Source organism: Lactuca virosa, chromosome 4 (assembly GCF_052849685.1).
Source record: "Lactuca virosa cultivar CGN04683 chromosome 4, Lactuca_virosa_CGN04683_v6, whole genome shotgun sequence".
Taxonomy (NCBI): domain Eukaryota; kingdom Viridiplantae; phylum Streptophyta; class Magnoliopsida; order Asterales; family Asteraceae; genus Lactuca; species Lactuca virosa.
This window is the reverse complement of record NC_136429.1, coordinates 123,687,282-123,694,424: the sequence shown is the minus strand read 5'-3', so window position 1 is coordinate 123,694,424 and position 7,143 is coordinate 123,687,282. Positions and strand designations below refer to the sequence as shown.

The window sequence follows — 7,143 nt, the reverse complement described above, 5'->3', positions numbered from 1 at the left end:
AGTCAAGTTTGTTGATAAATGTATCATTTTTTACTCATAGTCTGATTGTGTTAGATTTTTTTTTCCAATACTAGTGTACAATTCGAGTTGTGGTTTGCAATTTTTGAAGTTACATGTGAGAACATCATCATTAGCCTATTTGTTTTTATCTTTTCAATTTTGTTCTAAAATATTTCAATATGCTTTGATTTTTCTTAATTTTTTATTCATTTTATATTTACAGTTGTACATTTATAAAATGTTGTTTGGAGTGTATAATGTAATCGATTGAAGCAAGACATGTTAAGTATATTGATATGTTCCAAAATTTGTATCATAAAAGCATAACTTCAATTCAATTGTTATAACAAGTTGTACAAATCTTATATGAAGTGGCTTAAAATGAGAAGTTTACAAACTTGACAAAGTTTCGTTCATAATTAGTTTAATGTTATTAATAGTTTTTTATTGTATTCCTTAAAAGGCAGCAAACATGCTCTAATGAGTGTTTATATCAACTTCGTATACATATAATTATTTCAAAGTTAATAATAGTGATATGATTATTTTGATAGTGTGTGTGTGTATATATATATATATATATATATATATATATATATATATATATATATATATATATATATATATATATATATATATATAGAGAGAGAGAGAGAGCTAGGTTCATATGTGGATCGCTAATTATTGTGTGGTCGTAGGAACCAATTAGATTGTAGAAAAAAAATAAATAATTAAATAATTAAATAAGGGTAGATAAGTAATATTACATATAAATTAAATAATAACCAAAATTAAATCCCTTAAATCATGGATGAATCCCTTTAAATTGCATCGCTCGTCAATCCCTAATAATCTCCGCCACCACTCCTAAAACCTTTACTGTCGTTGTCGTCGTGAAGAAAGCCGTTGTCCTCTTCAACGGAAACTCTAATGTCAAAGGTTTTGTGCGATGAACACAATTTTACGAAGAACAATCAACCAACGGCTTGTCTAGTACTTACACTCATATCCTCTTCGATCTTAAGTGTCAAGTAAGTTTAATCAATAATTTTCTAGACACATTATACATTTATTTGTGGTGCTGTAAATCAAGGAAATAATTTTAGTGGTTAAATGCTCTTCACGTGGGTAATTTCAATGCTTTATTGTTGATTGTTTAACTTTTAATTTTGTGTGTTTTAATGGTTAAATGTTTTATTTGCATTATTTTGTTAAATTTATGAATTGTTTGAAGTTTGGAGATAAAAACTGTGTTTAGATGGATACGAGATGTCGTGATTTGAATATTGTTTTCATGGACATTGCGACCACTCATACGCCTTCAAATTTGTTAAATACCATATGAATTTACGGAAAAAAATATTCATTAAAACAAGAATATTCAAGAGCAAAACTATAAAAGGAATCCATATTTTAAGTGGACTACTTATTGGAATAAATTTAGTTTTATGTGCTTTCTGTAGGTATCGGAAGCTGAAAGGAATGACAAAGGCCATAATTTTTAATGAAATTGATAAGGCTACTTTGCTAATCAGGAACAAAAGATGCATCCCTACGATAGAAATTGTATATTTTCTTTGAGGTTTATGCATGATCTTTATGTTTTAATATACCTTAAAATGAAATCTATTATTTTTTTGAATGTGAATCAGGTGTATCGGAATGGTTTCAGCGTTGGAATTGGAATTGCAAGTTTGGAATAAGGGATTTTAAAGACTAGGATTACATTATTAACATATTCTTTCAGAATGCATCAACATATTCTCTCAGAATATATTATACACATATTCTTTTAAAATAGATCAAATTATGATAGTTCAAGAATGATGTTATTCTTCAAGAATGACATTTGAATGTCAATGTATCTTATTTTTTGTTTATGAATGTTACTTTAATAATGTTTTTTTGTATCTTATTCTTCAAGAATGCTTAATAGAAATGGTTGACCTTTTTATGATTTTTTTAGTTTTTTTGATGTAGACCGGTTCATAGAATATAATTATTTGATATGCTATTAGTTTAAAAAATGTTTACATATATTACGTTCTACCAAGAATAGATTTTTCAAGAAGTAAAAATTGATTTCATATTCATAAGCATATTCTATAAGAATACACACGATACTCATAAACATATTCTGACGGAATATCCGAAACTAAGAACTTTAATTTGAAAGTCAGATTTTAAAATCTAAGAGTATTAATTATATTTTAAAATTCGAAAATTTCTTTTTTAAATTAGTTTAGTTGACTAAACTACCCTTACAATTAAATTTATGTGATTATATTGTACATGGTATTCCATTGTAATAACATAAACCTTCAGATCGTAGTCATTAAATTGTTTTCATCTATTGGTCCAGAATTATCCTTACGACCACACAGTAAATGTGATCCACATTATAACTTAGCCCCATATATATATATATATATATATATATATATATATATATATATATATATATATATATATATATAATGCTATTGTGCGCAACACGAGAAATTACTTAAATCAAATTAATTTGAAATTCTCACAACAACAAAAAGCGTTTTCTAATTTTTGTATACTTATAATTTCAAATTTAAATTTATCAATCAATACAACTCAAAAGGTTTTCTTAACTTATGGTTAATAAATAGTAGTGACTTTTTATTTTCCTCTCATTTATATACATTGTATCCATATATAAATAAGTTTCCTCACAAAAAATCACGGGTTTTAAGATATTTGTGATTAAAATATGAAGATTTGAAAAAAAAAATAAAGAGTTTTGTCGCATCATGGTTATTACGATGCAGATTTTTCTTGGAACAATAAGGTTTCTATATATAAAACATATGTGATTTCTATATTTTTGTATGATTTATAAGTGTTTAATATGTTTTTTTTTGTTACAGATGTTATACTAGATATTATAGTATTTTTATGTTATTAAAAGTTGTAGTATTTATGTTTTTTTTTACATATTTGTTATTGGTTAAATAAATAAATCAACATAGATTTTATATACAATTTACACAACTTAAAACAGTATATAAAATCATCAAAAGTTTAAGTATTTATTTTTTTATACTATTTGTTATTCATTATATATAGAAATCAATATATATTTGATATACATTTATTAACATTGTTTTTTCATGTATAAATATTAAATCACAATTTGTAGAATTAGGAGCATGATTAAATAGTTGTGTGGATGTGTGTCTTTGCCTTTAAAAAACTATATAAATATATTTTTGCGCAATGCGCAAGGATTCGTCGAGTACTATACTATAAATGAATCATTTTTCCTTTCACCACATCCATTTGAAACATTCAACTATTCATATTTCCATATAATATACTTAATTTATTAATTTATGTTGTTAATTATAAAAATTACCATAAATGGAAGACTCCCTAAATTATCAATATGATATAATTAAATTTTGACTTCAATATAGTGTTAAATGCATAACCAAAATTAATATATCAAATAAATTACAATTTTCATGTAAATTTTAAAATCTAAAGTAAAGTATCAAATAAAGTTGTAAAAAATTCAAACGTATATTTTTTAAAATAGTTAAAAGGAAAATATTAGATACGATAAATGTAAAAGAACCTAAATCTAAAAGTCGAATTAATTCTCAACACACACCCTACCCCCTTAAAAGTCTAAAGCACCTATTTGAGCCGGTCTACACTATTAGTTTGAATATCGGCCTCTGTAACCAGTTCACTCACAACATGGCCCTGATATCAACTTGTAACGTCATGATTTTTACGCCACAAAATTTCATTTTAATTAGCACATTTTTAACAAAAAATGCAACGGAAGTCTTTTATTAATTCATATTTAAAACAAACCACACGTTACCATCTTTCAAAAACATCTCAATTAAAATCGTTTAAGTTTAAGAAAAACATTATTAAACAAAAGTAACAAACAAAACATTTCGAAGTTGTATCGTCTAAATAAAAATGTACTACCCAAAGGTAAATGCTCCCAACCTCACCAATTCACGTTCCGAACCTACCTGTACCGAGCCAAAGGCAGGCATAAAGTACAAGAAACAAGTGTCAGCCCCTGCTGAGTGAGTTAATAAAAGTTGCATATAGTCATAGGGAAATGTACAATTTCCAAACGGGTCAACAATTCAATTTACAAAAAAATAAAAAAAACATTGAGCAACAAATACCACATACTCACATATAACAACAAATTCATCACGTATCCACAAAAGCATAACATATCACTAAAAGCAACATATATCACCAAAAGCATGACATATTACGAAAGGAAACAAATACCACCAAAAGCATCACATATCACCTAAAGAAGCGCATATCACCAAAAGAAACAGATATCACCAAAAGCATCATATATATCACCAAAAGCACAACGTATCACCAAAAGCAACACATATCACCAAAGGCATCCTATTATAGTCATGAGTCTCTCCGTACATCCTATCCTAAGGGAATTACCGACTTCACTACTCATGTTCCCACATTGTTGAATGATCTAAGTGGCTCATGACTTCCACTCGAAACACCAACCCTAGACGCCCTTTTTGCTACTCTGACTATATGAAACACAAGTATTTGGCGGCGTGGTTTAGGATTTGGTACCAAGGATGTTATACATACATAATACCTCCTAATCCACCACGATTTTTGTACTTTTCCTCCTTAGTAGGACCACACCACTACAGTCCACGAACAGTGTAGTGATAGTGTACGTGGACCATGTATCGCAGGATCTTCTAGATAGACTGGGTGACTTACACCTCAATGGATTAATCTCTTTCCTATAGGTCCTCTTTCAACCTAGCATGTCACAAAAAGTATCTAGATAGGGTTTAAGGCAAATGTCATAAACTACCTAACCCACCACACAACGCTTCGTAAAAGTCAACAAATCATCATATTAAGCATGCAATTTCATTAAGTCAATCAATATCATCAGGATTCACCAAGTTCATCAACATATCACCAAAGCATAGCAAACTATCATCATTTCAATCAAATTTATGCTACCATACATAAACATCATAATCATCATAATGGAGTCAAATATCAATTTAGACCCTCAGCATGGAAACTAACAAACAATCATATCAAATTAATACATCATATTTAAATACAAAACAATGGATAATTTAGACATAAAATGAATCAACGATCCGTATATGAAATGTACTTTTCGACTTATGCATATTTAGTGAGGAAAACTACTAACTCGCCTCGAGTATAAAGTAACCCCCCAACTGCAGCTCGGAAACTCAATCACACCAAGTCGCCTTGCAACACTCCTATAACAGTAATCAAGATTAAAAATGGATATTTTATACCCTAACCATATAGATAAACTCAATCACACCAAGTCGCCTTGAAACACTCCTATACCAGTAATCAAGATTAAAAATGGCTATTCTATACCCTAACCATATAGACAAACTTCTAGATTTAATTTCTAGATTTTGACCCGAAACAACGGTCTGATCAAAGCCACTTTAACACCATCAAAGCCTAAAAAAGTTATAATATTTTTCCATATTCCAATAGTTAAGTCTTTTAGCTTTCAAAGGAATACTTGTACAGGCCGATGCAATTTTTCTAAAATTTACTATAGGCTTTACAAAATGGGATATCGATGAAACTAATTTCTAACTAGTCAGTAAAAATGACGATTTTGACCCCAGTTAGAACTACCATCCAGGTCAAGAGAAAAATCAGAAACATACTAGACTCAAAACCTGAAATTTAGGGATTGAAAGATCCTAAATCCGACCTTCTGTGATTTTTCTAGATTTTTATAAAACAGGAGCAGAATAAGTAATTTCATATTATTTCCCAACTTTAACTTGTAAGAGTTAAATGACATCTTAACCCATTAAGTCATTATAAAAATGACCCCAAGCTCTATATTAAGCTATTAACAGTAGCAACACTTCATTGAGTCAAAAGATAACTCCAACTTCAAACCATGACCAAAAGTACATTGCTTTTAAAGGGAAAAATGAAATTATGACACTAATAAGAGAAAACACAATTAGGGTTTAGGTTTTCTCCACCTTTAAGCCACATATCAAGACACTTGGGCTATTTTGAGAACCTTGTGAATGGTTTAAAACATGGTCTTTTATGCAGGAAATGACATACACAATAAACCACATGAATTGGTGTGAAAGAACACAAAACTTTTGACACTAAAAGGAAAGCAATTGACTTCGTAACTTCTACCAATTCACTACCAATTGAACCATGAACACACAAGGAAGAAGGAAAAAAATTTACCAATGGATTATCAATTTCTAGACAAAATTGAACCAATTGAACAATCCCAAGCAAAACCCATCGAGCTCTCCCTTTCTCTTGCCTCACTAGTCCTTTTCCCGCATCTTCCAACTTCACGCTCGATTCTTCTTATTCCTTTCTTTCCACTGGTTGATCACGCAGAAGCCAAATACTAGAACATTGGGTTTATTTCTTTCTCTCTCTCTCTCTCTCTCTCTCTCTCTCTCTCCCTCTCTCTCTCTTGTAATCTCTCTATTCTATCACTACCTCTCTCTCGCTCGCTCATCGTTATTATCTTCTTCCTCCTACTGATCAACTCTCCCTCCATAACCCATAACGATTGAGTGGGATGCATTATCGGTTTCACGTAAAAACCAAGGAAAAAATGTTCGGGCATCCTAAAGCCTCATTACCCATTAACGCATATCACTAGGAGGTTTAATAGGTGAATTTTGCAGCTTAGTCCCTCCACTTTTAGCATTTTATACCTCCTACCCCAACCCTAGATGACTTGACAAATTAAGTTTATTTTAATGAGACTTAAGCCCTTCGATTTCTTTTAAACCTTTTAAATGAATTATATTTACTCTATATCCCCCCCCCCCCCAAATCAATTTAATTAAATTATATACCCTTTTAAACATATCGATTAATTCTTTATGTAATAATTAACACCCCTTTGAAGTTAATTTATTTCATTTATACTTCTAAAATCGAAATAAATTTAAAACACTTGACATTCGAGTAACAGAAAACCTAACGTCATTTAATGAAACATTTTTGGATTGTTACACCATCAGTATGAGGTGTTATCCTCCCTCCTTGAGGTTGATGGTTCAAGTCCCTAGGACATATGTG

The 7,143-nt window shown here is 29.7% G+C and overlaps 1 long non-coding RNA gene across 1 annotated transcript; it reads left to right on the top strand.

Moving 5' to 3' along the window:
* The first annotated feature begins 859 nt into the window (after nucleotides 1-859).
* On the top strand, nucleotides 860-1,795 carry LOC145168651 (uncharacterized). The gene is made up of 3 exons (XR_013741985.1): nucleotides 860-1,031; nucleotides 1,464-1,566; nucleotides 1,653-1,795. It is a non-coding gene; the product is annotated as an uncharacterized LOC145168651 (long non-coding RNA).
* The last annotated feature ends 5,348 nt before the right edge of the window (nucleotides 1,796-7,143 follow it).